At 39.9% G+C, this 22,120-nt stretch overlaps 1 long non-coding RNA gene across 1 annotated transcript; it reads left to right on the forward strand.

The window, feature by feature from the left end:
- Nucleotides 1-11,884: 11,884 nt before the first annotated feature.
- Nucleotides 11,885-16,763, forward strand: LOC123381621. Its single transcript, XR_006588863.1, has 2 exons — nucleotides 11,885-12,132; nucleotides 12,656-16,763. It is a non-coding gene; the product is annotated as an uncharacterized LOC123381621 (long non-coding RNA).
- Nucleotides 16,764-22,120: the final 5,357 nt, after the last annotated feature.

Genomic DNA, 22,120 nt, shown 5'->3' on the forward strand with positions numbered 1-22,120 from the left:
CTTGAAGAGATCAAATGTTCAAAATAAAGAAATAAAATACAGATTATTTTACGTAAATTGTAATTTCAAAAGAGGGTAAAACACTGGAGCGATTATTCACCAAAAGAGTTATTCAACAGTCTTCAATCCAACTGTAAATGACTGCATGAAAGTTATCAATTAATCCATCTATAACCAGTGTTAAACAACCCTTGTTCAATCTGTATTGTTACCTTTGCCTCGTAATCTATAAAATACAATTGGTATATGAAAATTTGATGAAATATTACAAAAAGGGAATAGAAAGAAATCAATTTCAAGTTTGGGTTTTGGTTTTCTATATAAACCCCCCACTTTGTTTCTAAAAGTGATTCACATTACTGCATTTGATATTTTATCAATGGCTTTTAAATATATATTTAATTCAATAATGACGTCATTTGTACAGGTACAGAGTATACAAGTTTATTTTCACTCACTATTCTATTACCATAAACTCCATATAAAATGTGTACGGCAGAAAGGTGTTATCACACCTATTTCACATTAGGAAATTAACACTTCACGAGACTAAGAGATTGCTTGACGTCCAACAATTAGTGTCAATGGCAGAATCAGGATTTGAAAACAAATCTTTAAACTTTTAACCACTGTACACTATCTCCTTTACCAACTGGGAATAGTATTATGATAGTTTGGGATACATTTTAAAACTGTCTAGGATGTTCTAAAAATCACATTTCAATCCATTCCAAAAATATTGAATAAAAACTGATGGTATTCTAAACTATTTTTTAAAATGGTGACAAATAAGGTATAATTTTTACCATCAAGGACCCATCATGGTTTGGAAAGATACACAGGGCAGTGAATAATAATAATAATAATAATAATAATAATAATAATAATAATAATAAATTTTAAAAATACATATAATAACAGAAGCTTATAAAAGAAGAAAGATTGCATTTTGTCTGAGGCTTCTGGAATGCCTTATTGAGAATATGATATAGGCTAGTTTTCAAAAGATCTATTGATCCTGCCTGGATATTCTGGAAAAGGATATTTCATGTAGGGGGCTCCCAATGTGCAAAGCTATGCAGATACATTAAAAATTGAATAGTTTTATCAGTAAGTACTAGATTATTTTACTTTTAAATACTATTTCCAACATATCAAAACTTAGTATGAATTATTAATTAAATTCATTAGCACTTTATTCTTATAAAGCAATTAGTACACTTGATTCTACATTCTTTCTTCTCCCACAAGAACTAAATGGTAAGATGAGTGATTATCTCCCCCAAATGCAAAAATTTCTCCATGTTTTTCTACCATTACTAGTGATAAAACTTCTGATTATCATCCATATTCTAAAGCTACAATTTTAAATCATTAATTTCTATTGAATCAAACTGTGTACCCTCCCTTGAACTTTACATTAACATAATCATTGAATGTTCTTTTTCTAAGCTTTGCTCCCCTCATCCCTCTCTCTATAAAATGCACAGTAGGTTCTCCTGTAGACAGAAAAGAGAAATAAAAGTTCCAGGTCCAACAAGACAGTCATCCAATGTACCTCTACTCAACAGCTTTTGCTAAGCTCCATAAGCACCTATAATAACATGCACAATTCATTTCATATCATATTTCACATTAATTTTATGTCTCATTCATACATATTTTCAAGAAGAATGAATGACAAAATAATCCATTTTTTTATGTTGATTATAATTTCTCTGCCAAAGATACACTACATTTTTGTTCAAAGTTTACATAGTACCCTGCAAGAATCTTGAATACTGAACCAACCGTAAATGCTTCCCTCTTAATTTTAGCATCTACAAAAATAAGATCATTAACATATGAATATGTTCTAGAATGCTCTCCAGTAATTTTAGTCAAAAAGTTCTTTAGGAAAGAACAGGCAACAGGGCATCTGGGTGGCTCAGTTGGTTAAGCATCTGGCCCTTGGTTTCAGCTCTGGTCAAGATCTCAGGGTTCATGAATTCAAGCCCCGAGTTGCGATCTGCACTGACAGGGCAGGGCCTGCTTGGAGTTCTTTCTCTCCCTCTCTGTCTCTCTCTGTCTCTGTCTCTCTCTCTCTCTCTCTCTCTACTCCTCACCCACTCATGCTGTCTCTTGTCTTTTTCTCTCAAAATAAGTAAATAAACTTAAAAAAAAAAAGATGGAATGCCATCAATCTAATTTGGTTATGTAGAATGAGTTTTTATGGCAAACAATAAAAAAATATCAATTAAAGCCATGTACAGAATCATAAAACAACCCATATAGGCTCCACTACTTAAAGGCATGTTAGACAATTACTTGGAGGAGGTATGCTGGAAGGCATATATCCAAGACACAGGTAAATGCATTAGATGGGTAAGTCCCCTCAAGAAAAGATGAAGGGAGGGGCATCTGTGGTGTATCTGCTAGTACCCTCTTACCCACACAGGCTGGCTCTTTTGCCTCGCTGCCCCAATTCTGACACAAAAATGAACTCTGTTGTCAGTCTGTACTAGGCATCCAGTTGCATTAATGTTACTAAGACTTACGCGACTCTGAAGATTTGGAGATCACAGGAAGCAGTGCCACTGCACAAGGTTTAACACTGTATTTTTAAAATTCCCATGTACCATCTGTCTTCTCAAATCTTTTCTGGTCCCTGACCACTTAATCCTCTTGCCTCTTACCCACACAGTACACAGTCTCACTCTTCTCTCATTTCTTATGCAATATAGTTTCCTACTTTGTGAAAGGGGACCCCAGGTAGCTCTTTCACTTTGAAATTGTTATTTCTGTAATGCTGAATCTTCCAATGATGTATTTTACTTTTATAATCAGAAAGAAAGAAAAATGATTTAAAATTACATATGGAGAAAAAGACATCAATTAGGTTAACTAAAAAACAAGGATATGCTTCAAGCAACTGTGAATCCCTAGCATTTAAGGCGATGCATTTGTTCATAGTGGGTGCTCAATGAATGCTGACTGTGGTATGAAAATTATTGCACGTGAGAGATTCATGTAACAACACATGGGAAGTTAATGTGATAAGAAAGTAGAGTATGTATTTATTTATTTTTAATTTTTTTTAATGTTTATTAATTTTTGAGAGAGAGAGAGAGACAGAGCACAAGCAGGGGAGGGGCAGAGAGAGAGAGAGACACAGAATCCAAAGCAGCCTCCAGGCTCTGAGCTGTGAGCACAAAGCCTGACGTGGGGCTCGAACCCACAAACCATGAGATCATGACCTGAGCTGAAGTCGGACACTTAAACGACTGAGCCACCCAGGCGCCCCTGAGTATATATTTCCTTTTTTTTTTTTAATGTTTTATATTTAATTTTTGAGATCGGACAGAGCATGAGCAGGGGAGGGGCAGAGAGAGAGGGACACATAGAATCTGAAGCAGGCTCCAGGCTCTGAGCTGTCAGCACAGAGCCCGATGTGGGGCTTGAACCCAAGAACCGCAAGATCATGACCTGATTCAAAGTCCAACGCTTAACCGACTGAGCCACCCAGGTGCCCTGTATTTCTTAAACACTGGATAGGCAAGTTACTGGATATGAAAGGAAATAAAGTGAGGTGTGAAAGAAGAATGGTTTGAATTAGTTTATTACAAGGTTCTCTACCAAGTGCTCACTAGGTACCAGACATATCTTAAATATTCCCATCCCTCTCCTAACCCTCATGGGTAAATCCACACCATTCTACTCAGTTTCTTTTCTGCATAAAACACAATTTCTCGTTACATATTCGATTTATTTCAGTTTCATTATAGTTCTCTCCCACAATAGCCTGTAAGTCTTTCAAAAGAATTATATCTGCCCCTTCCCACAAATAACATATACAGAAGGCCTATCCTAGTGCTTAACACAGAGGAGATATAAATACCTGTTGACTATATCAATCAACCTACCATAGACTAAGCATTGTTCTACAACCACATTGTTCTTCTTAATCTCTAATATATAATGCAGATTTTTCTCTGATGATATTTAAAGAACTGTAACACCCCGTTTACCTTATTAAACCAGCAACAGAATCCATTGTATTCATACTCCAAAGTTTATTGAACTATATTCCCAAGGGATGTCTTGGGTTTTTGTTGTTGTTTTGTTTTCTTTTGTTTTTCAGTTCTTCAGTAAGTAAGCAGTTGAGCATGTCTTCCTCTTCCTTGGCAATCTATCTGCCTTTTTGAGTTTTTTCTTGACTTGATTGGATAGAATTTCCAATATAACATTGAGTAGAAGTGATGAGAGCAGACATTCTTGTCTTCCTTCTCAGATTACAGCAAAAGCAGTTGGTCTTTTGCCATTAAATATCGCATCAGCTACAGGCTTACTGCAGATATTCTATATCAAGCTGAGGAACTTCTCTTATATATCTAGAGTATTTGCTAACAGTTTTTATCAAGAATAAATGTTGGATTTTCTCAAATACTTTCATTGCATCTACTGAGATGATCATGTACCTTTTCTCATTCTGTTAATGTGAACTACATGGATTGATTTTCTAATGTTTAACTACCACTGCATTTGGGAGATGAACCCAACTTGGTCACGATGTATTACCTTTTCATATACTGTTGATTTATATTTGTTAGAATTTTATTAATACTGTTTACATCATGTTCATGAAGGGTACTGGTCTGTCCTTTCCTTTCCTTATATTGCTTTCTCATGGTATTGGTATCAGGGCAATGCTAGCTTCATGGGATAAAATATAAAGTGTTTCCTCCTCTACAACATCCTGGAAGAGATTGTGCAGAATTAGTATTATTTCTTCCTTAAGTGTTCAGACATTTTATTAGTGAGGTCATCTGCACCTGGGGTTTACTTTGTGGGAAGACTTTGTGGAGTACTGTTTTGTTTGGAATTGTGGTTATTCGTACAGCTGTATTGAGATATAATTTATCTACCATAAAATGTACTCATTTTATGTAAACAATGCAATGACTTTTAGTAAATGTACAGATTTGTGTAACCACAGTCACAATCCAATTACAGAATAGTTGTTTCACCACAAAAGATTCCTCATGCCCATTTGTAGTAACTTATCATCCCCACTCCCAGGGCCTGACAAACACTAATCTACTTGCAAATTCTGTAAATTCACTTCTCTGGACATTTTGTATAAATGGAAGCACACAATATGTGGTCTTTTGTGTCTGGCTTCTTTTTTTAGCATAATGTTTTTCAGGTTTTTCTCATGTTATAGCATACATCAGTATTTCATTCCTTTTTCTTGCAAAATATTAATCCATGGTATGAATATATCTTATTTTTGTATCCACTCATCAGCTGATTTGACATAGGAAGGTTTTACCTACTAACACAATTTCTCTACAAGATATGAAGCTACTTAGTATGTATGTTTTTCTTTTATATACATAATAAATCTTTGTAAATTGATGAGAGTATTTTGGAAGATACATTCCTAGAAGAGGAACTATGAAGCCAATTATTATGAACATTAGTAATGTAACAGATATTTAAATAATAAGGATTTACATTTCATTCCAATGGGGTTAAACTGATACACAATATCTCCAATTATATATATGAGTTCTGTTCTCCCACTCCATTAACAACATAGGAAATCTATCAGTGTTCACATCTTTGTACTAACTCATCACCAAGACTATCTCACTATTGTGTAAATGTGCATTGTTTCAATTATTTCTGAAGTTATATATTTATTGCTCTTTTAAATTCTACTCCACCTTAGATCAATTTCCTCCCCTCTTTATGAGAACTCCCCAGGCCACTCTCATCTCACCCTATCCTGAATTGCCTGGTTATACAACTCTTGTATTGTTATGATTACTCTCTGTAGTCTTGTGAACAATAGATACTTAAGAATTTTCTGAATGAGTTGACAGACTATTCTTTGTTAACTTCCAGTTCACTTTTTGCCTTCTGTCTTTAACAAGATTACAAGATTCTTAAGCACAATATAATATACATACACCATTTAATCCTGAATATCATAAAGAAAATCACTTTAATGTCAGTAAGTATTTGAGAATTAACTGATGTGAATGTAACTAACTGAGGCCAAAGCTAGGGTTTTTCATTACCTGCAATGAAATTAATGGCAAACCATAAAGAAAAACCATCTGCAAGCCATAATCATATACTTAACCAATGGGTAATAGTCAAGAATATAATTACACAAGGACTATGAACTGCTTTTAAAAGGAGATTTAAGTATCTATAATACATATTATACATAATACATAATCTATATTAATACATATAATACATATTATACATAATACATAATCTATAATATGCAGTATACTATCTAATATATGTAAATTATATGAATATATAATATATGTAATATACACTATATAATACATATAATACAATGTATATAAGAGCATAGTATATATGAAGTATAGTATGCAAAGTATATATACAGAGAGAGACAGAAAGAGGGGAGAGAGAAAAAAATATATAGAAAAGTCCAATAAAAAAATAGTCGAGAAGATAAAGACTCTTTCTCTGACAAATGAAGCCCACCGTTTCAAAATCAACATTTATCACAAGGCACTGTTGTTGGCTCCCCTGGTACACCAGGAGCAATACAGTTTTTATGCTAATTATTTCCCTTCATGCTGGCTACTAGATAGATATCTTGCAGCTAACCATAGTTACATTATAATAGAATGAGATTGTATGAAGACACAAAATCCTCTTATGCAGTCCAATTTAGAATCCATTTCAAAAACTCTCTAGTGCTATACCTAGAAACTGAAATGTGCTGGGAATCTTAGATTTTTGCATATATTTCCGTTACACTGGATTTGGGCAAAGATTTTTGTAAAGACAATAATTCTTTTTTCTACAGAAAATTTGATATTATGTTCTATTACATCTGCAATAAAAAATGTAATTTGTTTTTTAGGCTAAGTTCCTAGGTTTACATTTAGTCTTACTAATACTATTAGAGAAAATACACTTGTAGTTTATATTAACAATGAAACTAAAATTCTAGGGAAAGAAATGGTATCTGTCTTATCCTTGCAACTGGTACAGATAAGCTGTTCCTAATATTAACTAGTGTTTACATGCAGAAAAGCAACAAAAATTATTCTAGTCCAAATTCTAGCAGGCACCATACTTTATCAAAAGAGCACATAATTATTTCAATGGGGCTTTTAAAGTTTTATTCAAATCAATGAGTCATGTAACATCTATCATTTACTTTCTTACTAATTCACCTGATTAAAATAATCTATAAATAATATTACTAGTTTTCAATAAAATAAAACAAATGGACTATCAGCATTCCTGAGAAAATTCCATTGTAAAAATGAAGACACTGTATTAGTTTTGTGTCGAACATCACAAATTAAACCATTGAATCAACATTTCAAAGCAAAATATTTTTAAACTGCTCATACAAAATGGGTAACTAACCTGATAATAATGAAATCAATGGAAATTGCTACTTGCAACCCATTAAGTATTCACAAGAAGAAAAATGTAGAATGCTTTAAAAGGGGGGGGGGGGCTCCATTTAAACCTTATTTATTCAAAAATAGTTTCCTCTTCTTTTCTTTTTCTTCTTTTATCATCATACCTCTTTAAAAGCAACTCGAATGCTCAGATGTCTCTCACAGTAGGCATCACATAATTTTTGCCATATTAATAATAACTTTGAGGAAAGCATCTCACATACATACATATTAATGTAAATTTTACTTTCATGATACTCATTAATAGTCCCCTGGGGGGGGCGGGGAACAACAACAACAACGCTCATCAAAGGTGTTTCAAAATCCATGCTTCATTATGGAAGTTTGATAGATATTCTTTAAATAGAGTTAATTTACTTTTCTATCAAGTGTTACAATGTCTGATATTTACTTAGCACCTTTAAGGTTTGGGAGTTTTCTTTGGTTTTTGTTTTTTGTTTTGTCTTCTCTTTTCAAAGCTTAAAGCTAGGTGTGGTCAAGTTTTAAACACAAGAAGAAAGTGTGTAGCTTTTAATTTTCCCCATTTTGCAGAATTCAACACTGAGCCTTAGAAAAATAAGGCAGCTTTTCAAAAGTGACACCATTAGTGGCAAGAGAGAAGCAGAATTCATGCCTTCTGAAACCACATCCCGTGATTTTCCTACTTCTTCATGCTGCCTCCTGGTGGCACTGAATTAGTTTCTCTTGGGAGATTTCTGGATACTAGATTTTCTCTTGGAGGACATTTAAAAACTGTTTAGCAACTGGTATTTGATGAATGACACAAAGAGAGTTACATTCAGTAAAGACTTAGATGGAGTTAAGGATTTTCCGAAATGGATTACTAATTTCTGACCAGGTATAAATTGACAGGTATAACTCAACTATTTGCTTACTGTAAACATTTCAGATTTGATTGCATTGGCCAGATGCACATGGAGAAAGTATCAGCTACATGGAAATAAGTCACTCAAAGCACAAATGCACCATGTTTCAAGGCAGCCCATCCACCTCCAGGGACTACTATCCAGGCTTGTGGAGAAACAAGGAGCTAGAACCAGACACAAGAAGTACCAACAAAGTAAGAGAGAACCACCAGCTGATGACTTCTACTCCCTAAAGAATCAACCCCACACTCTAGCAGGTTTCTTCTATATAAATTTTAAAACTAAATAGAACAGTCAATATTTTAAAATTACATCCCATTAAAAAATTTATGAACTGATCATTGTAAACTAACTATAATTCTGGCATGGATTTGTTTCTGAAGAAAATATTTAACCAAAAGAAAGAAAAAAGAAAAGAATGAAAGAAAGAAGGGAGGGAGGGTAGAAGGAAGGAAGAAGGGCAGAATGAAAAATATTACTATTACATTTAAGTTTAAATTTTTAAAAACGTTACTGAGAGAAGAAATAATAGACATACATGCATTTAGAGTATTTAACCTGTCTCTCCTATCCTCTTTTCATTTCCTCATCAAACATCTTTTTAAAGCTCAACTGATTTTCTTTCAGGAAATATGATCTTTTATGATTAGATAGTTCTTAAAGTTCTTTACACTGAAATAGCCCCTAAACCATAAAAGGAAAGGGCTTGATGAAATAGTTCCTCATCAAAATTATAAATGGAGTCCCCACAGGTTGAGGGTTATGACAAAGAGGGAAACATTCATGTAAATTCAGAAAACGGATTCCCCCCCCCCCCCCCAAGCCCGCATCCTGCCTTATAGGTAAAATGCAACCAAATTGGAGAATCACTAACTGGCAAGCTTGTTTTGTTTTTTGTGTGTGTGTTTTTTTGGTTTTTTTTTGTTTTGTTTTGTTTTTTGCATCTAGTGACCTCCTCTCCTTGTACTACAGGAAAACATTTCCACCTAGAGTCCTTTCACAGAATATCTAGAGACCAAATGAAATCAACCATAATGACTACCAGAGCCAGATAATAATCAGTTTTTAATTGAAGCATCAAGCCAATTAATTTGTGACAACATCCTATCACCTCTTATTCTTGACATGAAGTTTCAGAGGACTCAAAAACAGTTTTCAGGTCCATAGCATCCCTGGAACATTTCAGTGTTTGGTCTCTTTTAAAATCATATTTATTAGAGACAGAAAAACCTCTTTGTGGAGATAGAGTCCTAAAACTGAATCTGAGGTTACAAACCAGCCTCACTAGTTTGATTCAGTTAAGTGTCAAGAAACACAACATTTTTTATTCATCATGTACACAGATTCCTCATACTAGGAGATCTTCCTCTGGTTTCAGAGATCTCTTTCACAATGAAAGCTGAGCCCTTATTGTGTATTTGTCTTGGTTAATTCAATTCAACAAATAATTTGTATCTATCTATGCATGCAGACAACTACATTTAGATTAGTAACTATTTTTTCGTCACACAATAAGATTTCTACAACAGTTTATTTTAAGAATGTAAGCCATCCTTTTTGAGATTTCAACAAGATATTTATTCTTGTCTTCTACCCAGAGCTCCATACAATGTAATACATTTAACGACAAACTTTATATAAATCTTCCTTGAGATCATGCCATGTGTTATTCTGGAATGAGACACATCAGTAAATTGGCCTGTTTTCACTTGCACTAAATTACACTTATTATATAATATTAACTCGCATATTTACCTTGATCAAAAGTAACGGATGCCCGACACATAACCAAACCACTATGGTCCTCACCAATAGGCAGTCCATTCCATTTAAATTCTTAGGGTGAAATATCAGACAGTATCTCACAAAACATTTTACTGTTTTTCAGCAGGAAGTGCTTCATGTTTTTCTGCCTCACACTAACTGTATTGGAAGTAATGCAAGCTACAGGATGATGATGATAGTAACTACAGAACATCCCCTTCTTTTAAAATGCTACCCACTGCTTCATCCCTGAAAAAAGAAATATTTGGCACTCCTTCCCTATGTGGCCCAATATTTCACAAACGCTGGATCTCAGGTTTTATTCACTATTCCTAGGACAGTCCATGGCCCATCACATTTCCTGCCTTCCTTCAGTGTTATTCTGCGGGAGGTTTATTATCACAAGTCATGTTTGTGAAGAGCCACCTTTGGAAGACTGAAATTGCATTACTGAATGTAAAATGACCACATATGGTATGCACAAACACAACACAGCACAATGAAAATCACATACATTTCCTGCTGCCTGACAGACACGATGTAATCACGCCAAAGCACACACAATACCCGCTTTTTTTTTTTTTTTTTGGCCTAGACACAATCATCAAACATACTCTGTGCCCACCGTGCCCAAGGCAATATCTAGCAGAAATGATTTCTGTTAGTAGCTTGAGCAAGGATTATGTCAAAGACAGTGTGAAATGTGAGCTGAATCAGACTTCATCAAATAATCTGGAACTCCAAGGCTATTTCCCAGCACCCCCCACCCTATACACAAGCTTAACTTCACCCTCCTTCCTTCCCTGATGTTCTGGCCATGACTTCCCTCTCATTCTTCTCTCTCTCTCTCTCTCTCTCTCTCTCTCTCTCTCTCTCTCTCTCTCTCTCTCTCTCTCCAAGTCTCTCAGCAGCTTTGATCCGTTCTCAGAGCCAAACCCTTGGGAAAAGAAATCAGTTAAATGCGAGATGGTGAGACCTCATCATCAGGTGAGACAGGACAGGGGAGGAAAAGAAGAGGGTGTGGTACTCTTTTCTTCACCACACCCCAACCCTGGAGTCGCGCACTCAAGTCCACTGCGGCTCAGGGGAGCACAACGGGTCCCCTCGCTCTCCTTGGAGCAGCCCGGCCCCAAACCAGCCACCCCGCACTCTCTGCAGAAAACTTCCCTCAAAGCAGTCAAATATTCGGGGGAGGGAGGGAGGGGGGTGAAATTGGAGACTAGTTCGAATACACATTCTACGGAGCTCCTCGGAACAGCATTGAAAGGCACCTTTAGATATGGACCCTACAGACCCGCACCCTCCACTCCCTCCCACCTTGCGCGTTAGGCTGAGGGGGTACGGAGAAGCGCGGGGCGAAAGGAGTGGAGAAAGGGGACGTTACCTCCCGGGACTGCCCTCAGGGCGCGGGCCAGGATCGCCCTCTCGAAGTGTCTCCGACTCTGGGGCACAGCTTTCCCGAGCTCAGCCCGGATTCGGACCCGCGTCCCCCGCAGCTCTGCGCTCGGCCAGGAGGCGCGCCAGGACTCCGGCTCTCGTCCCCCGCCCTAGCCGGGCTCGCCTCCCCCTGCCGCGCCCGCTCCGCCACCCCGCGGGCACGCTCGCTCCCCGCGCTCGCCCCTCCGCCTCCCGGCGCCCCCACACCCACCCGCTCCGCGGCGCCCGCTGGGAGCCTCTAGCGGAGGCGAAGGGAACCGCAGCAGACCCGCGGCGCCTGGGCTCCGACGCCCGCTGCACGAAGCCAGCCAGGCGGCGGCGTGGGCTTCGCGCGCCCCGCGATCCGCCGGCCGGATGCCGCCGCCCCCACTTGCCCACCTGCGCCAGGCTCACCTGCCACCGCGTCCTGGCGGCGTTCGCCGGTGCCCACAGCGCTGAGCGGCCACGAGGGGATGGGTCTGCGGTGCTAGAGGCGGTTAAAAAAAAAAAAAAAAATCTCGCCGGAAACACACGCACGAATCCACGCTGTAAATCAGCCCAGACAAGTCGACCCAGCTACACACCTATTTCCAATAGGCTCCAAAAAGTGTAAGGTCAGGACACCAGAACACTCCCTTCGGTAGCTGCCTCCCACCTGGGCACCGGCGGCACCGGCTACTCCCTGACTTGTCCGCTCCAAGGCACTCGCGCGGCTTGAGCAATCTCGTGGCGACGCCCGGAGAGATCATCCTAACTTGGCTTAAGCCCCCACCCCATCCCCGACATCTATTTTAAGTTATTCTTTTTCCTGGCGGTGCTTGTGCTGCCTCTTACCTTGAAACGCTGTTAATTCTCGTTCGCGTCCTTAAAATCCAAAGCCAAGGATGCGTTGCACACAAGTCCAAGCTTTTACTTGCCCCCCCCACCCACCCACCCCTGGCCTCAGCTCTGCCGGCTTTTCCTTCCGAAGGGATCGGGAGGTGATGGCGGTTTCAAAGCCCTCGCGCTGGAGGCGCCTCTAAATCTTCACGCCCGAGGAAACGGGGACGGGGACAACCTTTCCGGCGTCCGGAAGCCTCCCAGCCCCTCCTCCGTCAACTTGGCTTTTCTATTTAATTTTCTTCTTTCGCCCTCCAGGCCCATCGGTCAGTTCCGCGGCATCAGGCAGGAGAGAAGCGCCTATCCTCAGCTGTGGCCGCTCCTCCCTTTCTCTGGATGAAAACCCCTCCCCCACCTCTCCCCCGATTTGGGGAAAGCTTCTACCTTCTGCCCGGATTTGGGCGGGGGGGTAGAGCACAGCTGAGAGGTGCTGGAAGAAGAGCCACTCCAAGGCACAGCTTCAGAAATCCATCTCCCTGGGCAGCCCTTCGCCAAGGTGCCCGCTCTGAGGAAACTTTGAGGGGAGGCAGCGGCAGCCGAGCGGGGCTGAGCGGGCGGCCGGCGGCGGGCGCCAGGTGAGGAGCCTGCGAGGACGCGGCCGCGAGGAGGTGGGACGCCAGGCAGGCGGGCGGCAGGCGGGCGGCAGGCGGCTGGGTCCCGGCGGCCGGGCTCGGCGCGCGGGCTGCGCACACACACCCCCGCGCGCGCGCGCAGCAACACACGCACGCCCAGCCCCGCGCCGGCGGCCCCAGGCCACTGGCGAGCTAGAAGTCGCGAGGAGCGAACCGGGGCAGGGGCTCCCCGGATGCAGGAGACGGGGAGACTCAGTCACTCCTCCCTAGTTAGCGGATTGCTGCTGGCAGGCAGTTCCTCGCCGCCAGCCCTCAAGTGCGTTCGGCCGCCTCTCTGGTCCCTGCCCTCCCAGGTATCTCGGCTCCCAGCCTCTCTTCCTCGAAGCCAGTTACTCTCCGGGCAGCCTGCGTGAGGTCGCCGGACTAAAGATTAACCCGGTCCCGGTCTCCACCCTCCAGAGCCACCTCCGCCCCTTTCGCGGAGCACTGAAGTGGCTGCCGCAGCCTGCGAGGGAGCCGAGGGGCTCCCCGAGGTCTTTCGAATAGAGGAGCCAACGCATATTTTCCTGGAATATACAGTCCCCTCTTATGCCCCCTTTCCTGCGTACTGCATCACGTAACATTTTCCCAGGAGCCCCTGAAACTCAGGTAGATTGTTCAAAAAGGAACTGCCCAGGGATTTGTGACGCCCAGCTTTTGGAACCGGGCTAATGCACTGTCTACGCTTATATTGTAAAGTGGACGGTAGCAGGTGAAGGGCTCAGCTGGAGAAAGGGAGGGATTAGGAGTCTGGAGACTCTGCCCCTTTAGCAGCCATTTCCGACGTTTCGCACCCAGAGTAGGTATCCTGCTCTCCGTCTAGCTCCTTTCCCAACTTCTGCCTCTTCTCTGACAGCCGGGAAGGATCACTGGGTGCCACCCAGCTGGGGAGCCCCAAGCCGGAGACACTCCTCTCTCAGAACCGCCCCAGGCTCTTTCACTCCTCCCCGGAGAAGGTGACTCCCAGCGGGAGGGAGTTTGTCTTACCCAGACTGGGATTCTGGAATTGCTCTCCGAAAGTAAACTTTTACCCTCCGGGTTTTGGGGGTTTTTTGTTTCTTGTTTGTTTTTTTTTTTAACCGTGGCTCGCCTTTGTGCTCTGGGAGGTCGCTACACCAGCAGAGCGTTACTCTGCCATCCCAAGGGCTGGCCAGGCCGAGGACTGCTGTGGGTTTTTTTCACTCCAGAGCTTCGAGAATCTCTGCAGCTTGGGACCTGACGGAAGGAAACACAAAAAGTTGCGCAGCGAGGAGATGGCGCGAGCTTCTCTTGCCCCCACTCTGGGCGCCTGGTTCCGCCAAGGTCTCCCTTCAGGTAGCTCTTGCCTGGCTCTGGGAATCCGCTTCGAGTTGAAAGGCAGCCGACTTTGCCGGGAAGACAGCGCACGAACGCCAAAGCCGAAGGTACAGTTGCCAAGGCGCAAAACTGGAACAAGTGGATGATTTGGTGCAAAAGATGAAACTTGTGTTGATAGGAGTCCTAGCGGCGCTACTCACAGCTCAGAAATCCATCCAGAGCGTTCGAAGGTGAGCCTTGCCGCGCGCAGAGTCTGTGGACCAATAGCTACCAATTTCAGGAAAGAACCTGCTTCGGATTCGGTTTGAGCCGACTCTGGAGGAAGCAGAGACCAAGGGAGACTGTCCATTTGAGAGGGTGATGGATCATTCGATGCTGTCCCTCGGAACCAGGGAACCTCTGGCAACACCTTCTCGCTAACTTGCGTCTGTGCAAAAGGCTACTCACACAGTCACGCTTGGGGAATCGGAGCGCGCAGGTCCCACGCACTGGCTTCCCTTCTGATGCAGTTAAGAGAAAAGCTTGAAGCTCAACCCGGGAGCCTGCAAGAAGAAGTCAATAATGAATTTGGTGGTGAGATACTAAAGGATAAAGAGGCGTTTAATTTCTGTGTGAATTAGTTTGCCCGGAGCGACTTTTTAGGTTTAGTATTCCAAGATGTATCACGGACAGACACCGACTTTTTGCAGAATTGCAAGTGGAGGATGTTCCCAGTGTTTTTTAACCCGGTGTAAATCTGTACATTGTCAGCTTGCCACAAGGTTGGATGCTCCTAGGAGTTTTGAATCTCACTCATAATTAATAAGTGCTAATCGACGGTTTCTGGTAATGAAGTGAAGTGGCAGTAATAGTTATAATGAACTATTTCCAACAAAGGCCATCTACCTTGTGATTTCTGTTGGCATAAGCCTACAGATTCATAATAAAATACTGTGGCTATTAGACAAGAATTGCAGAACTTAGTGGAGGGACTTGGTGGAGGGACTTGAAAGAAAATTTGGAATTCAGAGTTTACTCCTCTTCATAAAGATTCTGGCTTGTAATTCCTTTCCTGGTTGCTGTTTTTGTGCAGGCTGCTGTCTGCTACTAAGGAGCTCTCTTTAAAATAAGTAAACAGGACTTTTACACATTTCGTACCTGAAAAGTTGTCTTATAGTTTTGGAAAATGTTGTGGAAGGTCCAAGGAGTATTTTTCACTTACCTTGAGCTTTTGGTTTACAAGATGTGTAGGCAACAGTGGTGGTCAGAGGTATGATATTTCTTGATATTTAAGCACCTTCAATGAAATAAAAAGGTCTGTGGATTTATGGGCTCTTCAAGAAGCATTCACTTCTCCTCAAAAAGTGCAGTTTCCTCAATAACTTGATTATTGCAAAACCAAACTCACATTTATTGTTATACAAAAAACAAAAACAAAACAAAACAGGACGTGAGGGTGTGAATCACTTTTCCCTCCCACTTTTCACACTATGCTTTTATGAGGAAAAATAGTTGACAATAAACAAAAGAATCAAATCTCAAGGTCAGTGGATTCACTTCATTCCCTATACTTCAGATGAGTCTACATTATCAAGAAAAAATTATTGAGGCTCAAAGGTACTCCAGGAGCCCTCCAAATCCCACCGGTAAATTAAAATAACTCCTTCATTGTTCCGGTGTTATATATTTCCCTATATTCTGTGACAAGTGAAAATTGAAGTTGGTATATGGTACCTCTTCCAGTGGAGACTTTCTTGAACCTTTTATTTCTTCGAGATAATTGCTGGGGAAAATGTATTTTCATATCACTTTTCTTCCCAGGAGATAGCATTTAATCTACTGGTGTATTGCTTATTATAAATTAAAGTTATTCTTTGCTTACTGGCATGCCATTCCCACTGTACTATAAGCCCCAGGAGCAAGGATGGTGTTGTATACATTGCTGTCCCCCAACATCCAGTACACAATCTATCTCAGAATAGATGCATATAATAATGTTGGGGATGATCATGAAAGCTACCATTTACTGAGTAACTACTATATGATGTGATTGATGTACATTTTCTCAGTTGATCCTCTTTATAACCCTCTAATCTAAATTGTATATTCTCAAATTGTGGGGAAATTGATGCATATGTAAATTTACCCAAGATCACAAAGCTATTTTCACAAACGAGGTGGGATTAGAATCTATATGCGCTTGACTCTGAAGCCTGGACTATTAACAACTTTGCTCTATTCAAATAGCCAGGAACCACATGTTCAATATATATGTGTGTATATATATATGTATGTATGTGTTTAATGTGGAATATAAGAATATGTCAACTTTAGAATAAATTCCTTAGCACTAATGCAATATAATCAATATCAGTTTAAGTGTGGAACATTGAAACAGTGTAGTTCTCATGTTAAAATATGATACTGTCTTCTAGGAATTATTGCCACAAGAATGCCAAATATAAGTTTTGTTTTGTTTTGTTTTGTTTTGTTTTTTGAGGGAAGGGGATTGGGACACCATGAATTTAAAGTTATAGAAAACTTTTCATTGTTCATTTCCATGTTGATTTCCTTATGTTAAAAAAAGAAGGGAAAACTGTTAGAAAATTTCAGTAATGCAAGATGAATAAATTCTAGAGATCGGCAAAATATTGTGCCTATAGTTAATACTATATTGTACACTTACAAATTTAAGAGAGTAGCTCTCATGTTGGGCGTTTCAACTCCAATTAAAAAATAAAAATAAGAGTCTGGGAACACAGAGGACGTTGGATATAGAATGGCATAGAAACATGCTACAGAGATGTAATTATCACTTCCAGAGACCCACGTTACAAAACATTTTTTAAGCCTTGTATCATTACAGTACAGATACAGTACATCCATTCCACAGGAGACTATGTTGCTGTGGAAAAGAATAAGAAAGTTATCTTCATACTGATGTGGAAAAGGCTTCATGATATTTTTTAGGTGAAAATTGAAAGGTGCGTGAGAAAACACCAGAAATTAGTAAAAGTAGTTAGGGTTGAGAAGTAAATGGGCAAATGGTGTCAAGGGTTGAGGAAAGACTTCATGTATGTATGTATGTATGTATGTATGTATCTGGAACCATGTGAAAGTTTCACCTCTCAAAAGAAAAAAAAAAGTGTTCTTGAGGACTTGCATGGAAATAAGAATATAACAAATGCATCTCCTCCATTACTGAAAGAGAAAAAGATGAGAATCTGGCCTATGGTACATTTTCTCATTCACTCTCTTTATTAGAGAGAGACCTTGGGGCAAAGAGTGAAGAGAAGTGTCTTAGCATAGGTTGCCATAACAAAATATAACAGACTAGGTGGCTTAAACAGCAGAAATGTATTTCTCATGGTTTTGAAGTCTGAGAAGTCCAAGATCAAGGTGTCAACTGATTCATTTCCCGGTAAGAGCTCTCTGCCTGACCTTTACACTGTCGCCTTCTTTATGTGTTCTCATGGAATTTCCTTGATGAGCACATATGGGGAGAGAGGGAGAGTCCCCTCTTCTTATAAAAGCCACTAATCCCATCATGAGGCCCCCTAAGTAAGCCTAATCACCTCCTGAATGCCCTATCTCCAAATACTATTACCTTGGAAATTAGGGATTCAATGTATGAATTTGGAGGAGAGTTGCAAACATTCAGTGTACAATAGGAAATGACCAAGTCTAATCTCCTTGTCAATTGGACATCCTCTGAATAAATAGACTGATGATATTTACTAGGAAGCAGAGGTCTATCAGTGAAGTGTCTTTAGTTGGATTGCTCTGACTAGGAATTACCTATAATGAATAGAACCAAGGCATGGCTCCCTGGAGAATGTCATATCGGCTATCTAACTCTGAAATATAAAATAGAGATGTTTCATAATTTAAATGCCCACAGTGTGAGAAGCCATGCACACCTTACTTCTCTATTCTGGACTAGAGTAAAGCAACTGTTATAGGAAGGAAAGACCTGGAGAGCAAGCCATTCTTGGTGAACCTCTTATTCATATCCTTGAAATTATTTAGTTTAGGTTGATACTGCTTATGGTCTCTGATTCATAGCAGTCTGATTTGAAAAGTCCAGTCCTATGAATTGCTCAAAAAGTTGTGGGCTTAATTCAAATTATATCCAACTTTACTGAACATCTTTTATGTACCGGGCACGATCCTAAAGGAACTAAATTTATGGCTTCATTTCATACTAACAGCAAAAGTATTAGTTATTATCATCTCCATTCTACAGATGAGAAAACAGTCACAAAGAGGGCAAGTGACCTTGCCATGGTTACACTGCTGACTAAGTAGTGCATGCAAGGTTTGAACCTTGACTGTCTTGATTTGGAGCCCAGCTCCTTAAACTGCACTAGAATGTTCGGTATAGGCTGTAAGGTCTGTTAGAGCAGGACTCCGATATACTGTTCATCATAGACTCTTGGGCCACAAATTGTACATGACTCTGATTGGGGAAAAAATGCAGAAGAGAGAGCTGTACAAATGGCAATAACGTTGACCAAATGTCCTCTGTGTGCCATGCCCTGTGCTAGTTACATAATATACATTATCTTATTAAATTTTCAGAAAAAGAAACATACATTGGGCAATATTACTGTTTTCCTAATAATCAATGCTAAGCTAATCAATTCCTGAAAGTCTCACACCCATTAAGTATAGGTCCAGGATTTAACCCAGACCTATTGCTTTCAACCATTGTGTCACATTTCCTTTAACTTAATGTCATTATTTTAAACTACAATGCTCTGTTTGCAACAAAGTCACTTGCTTAAAATTGAATAACCATTCTAGCTTTTCTAATTCAAAACACATGCAACAATAAAACAGAAACTAAACACAGACTTGGAATAAATGTTTCTCTAAGCAGTTGGAGTGTTTTGCAGATGAAACTGCCTAACAGTCAGTGATTTGCCACTTGCCATCCTCCGAAGATAAACAGGTACCCTTGTGACTTTATTTTATTTTATTTTTGAAAAGGGAGGAAATCAGACAAGGGAATGTGGTCAGGAAAATAAAGTCCTCTCTTTGCACAACTTTTGCCCATGTTATTTCTTACACAGAAGCAGTGTTTATTTTCCTACACTGTCTCTTGGTCTGTCAGTGGATTCATAAAGCCACCACATAAAATGTCAAAATGGCATTCTCCATTGCACATCAGAAAAAGGAAATAACCGATAGAGAACTTTTATTTCTACCCTAATTCAAATTTGTCTTTTCCCTAAATCCTAAACATAAAGCAGTGCTTGGAATGGGAGTTGAGAGATGAGCCAGAGTTGTTGCCCAGAGACCAGCTGTCGGTGGGGCACATATACCAGGCCAAGGAGTTTGAAATTAACCCTGACAGTAGTGGTCATCTTATAAACAGTTTGTCTCTGGGTTCATGCATTTGTGTGTAGTGGTTAAATCTGCAGAGTCTGCAGTTAAACCTCTTGGGTTTGATTTCTGGCTCTGAGACTTGCTAGTTGTTCAGAGTCTTCCAAGGAAAATCAAGGGTCCCACGGGGGCACACAGGAGGACACTGTAAATCATTTTAGGAAACACAGGAACAGGAAAGGTCAGGGGCTCCTACACAGAGGAATATCATCCTAAGCAGAAGCATAAAGGACAAGTTTTGGCAGTAGCCCAAATATGAACTGAGAGGCACTAACCTATGCAAAGTTTTCAAAAATCGATTGAGGGCTGAAAGGAGCTAGGAAAAGACACAGGAAGGAGAGAGAGTTTGTTACCTTTGGGGTAACTACAGACAAATGTCTAAACTTATGCTTAAGCAACAACTATCCCCGAGTACCTGAGAATGTTGCTACATTTGAAGATAAAAGTAATTAAGTTAAAATGAAGCTGGTAGGGCAGAACGTGATCCAATCCCTCTGATACCCATGTAAGAAGTGGAGATCATGACACAGAGAGAGACATCAGGGGCTCATATGCACGGAATCACAAGATTGCAACCATTTTCAAGGCAAGGAAGGAACAGGGTCTCAGAAAAACAACAACAACAACAACAAAAACAAAAACAACTTTGATCTTGGATTTTTAGTCTGAAGAACAAGAAAAAAAACAGCATTTCTATAGTTTAAGATACTCAGTCTGTGGTATTTTGTTATGGAAGCCCCAACAAGCTAATACAGAAGGGAAGATCATCAAAGACGTGGGATTAGAAATGTCACCTTGAAGCTGGCTATTGATAAGACTTGCTGGCTGCAATTAGGTGATAAGAACAACATATTGCAAAAAATCATGGATACATTATTTTCAAAGTCTTGGGGTATTATTAATAAGCCCATTCTCATAAAATCACTTTAGAGAAGTGATTGCAACTGGTTTCTCAAGGATGTGGTATTTAAGAATATGAAAGTGAAGGGAGAGATAGAGAAAATGAGTAAAGATTAGATGAACCAAGATATGGTGAGACCATACAATGGTTACTCATGCACAGGAAGTGAAACAGAGGTTGGACAAAACAATTAGTGAAGGAATATAATTGGAAGTGTTTTTGGAACTACATGTGAATGACACTATAAGGAGTTTTGAATTTGGGGATGAATATGGGGATTATTTTATCCTGTTTATATTGGGGACACATAAGTTATTGTCATTGGGCCATGCATTAGTAATGGCTAGCCTCAGTTGTGAATAACATCATTCTTAAGCAATATAATACTTTATTTTCTTGTAGGAAAGAAGTCTGTGTGCAGTCACGGTCTGTGCAGTGTCTCCACTGTGTGCCCTATGGTGGTTGTTCTGCTATACCTAGCTTCCATTCTTAAGGTCATTTTGTGATCTAAGAAGTCAGCTGAAACTCCAGTCATCAAATAGAGTAGGATGGAGAAAGGTGAAAAGGCAACTCCAAGGATGTTCTCGCACAATACTTTGGCTGACATATCTTCACCCAGATTTTAGCCACTCGGTCACCAAAACAATAAGGCAGAGTAAGGGAAATGTTCCCTTTCAGCCACGTGGCAACATGCCTAGTTAATTGGAGATCACTTACAGAAAGCTAAAGAGAGAATGAATATTCAAGTTAGAGATCCATTCTGGGCCACTGGTTATTTTTTGCTTGAGTTCATTTTTACAGAATAATAGAAGAGGCATTTTCTTATTGTTCTTAAATTTTCCCAGATTTTTTCTTTTTTACTTTTTGTGTTCTTTTGTCTCAGATTATAAACATTTTTGTCCTTAAATTTTATCTTTCCTAACTGGTACCCAATATTAATATACTAGAATAGTTTGGTTTTGCATACATGTAAGTGCAAAAAAATAGATTTTGAAATGTTTTCATCGATAAAGTATGATTATATGAACAATCTGAAGTCTAAAATAATGAAATCTTCATGTGGCAATGCCGCATAGAACAGGTGATAATGTTACAAAGGGGTACAAAAGTGAGGTTTTGTCACCTTGAAAATTTGTAGTTTCTAAAATATTCTAACTGACTTCTCTCTTCATATTCCTGTGTCCACAGAATTAGGTCTCTTAGTGGAATATAATTCTGAAGAAATTGTTGCTAAAATTTTGTCCTAAAACCAGTAATTTAGCGTAAAGCATCAATGAAAAATTTCACCATTAAATTGAATGTTGTATAACGTGCCTTAACCTTCTGCCTGTGGACGCTGGGTTTTCTAAAGCTTTGCAAACATCAGGAAGACAAAGGATAGCTTCTATTCCAAGAAGTGTACTGACAGTAAGATGAATGTGAGTCTTTCTGAAAGAGTGCCAACTCACAAGTGTTCTTAGTGGGGAGATAAAGCAACATAGTTATGGACTCAGTTACTGACTGTGTTGACAAATATCAAGAAAGCAATGACCCACTTGCCTGACCCAG

The sequence above is a fragment of the Felis catus genome, chromosome D4, assembly GCF_018350175.1.
Source record: "Felis catus isolate Fca126 chromosome D4, F.catus_Fca126_mat1.0, whole genome shotgun sequence".
NCBI classification, from domain to species: Eukaryota; Metazoa; Chordata; class Mammalia; order Carnivora; family Felidae; genus Felis; species Felis catus.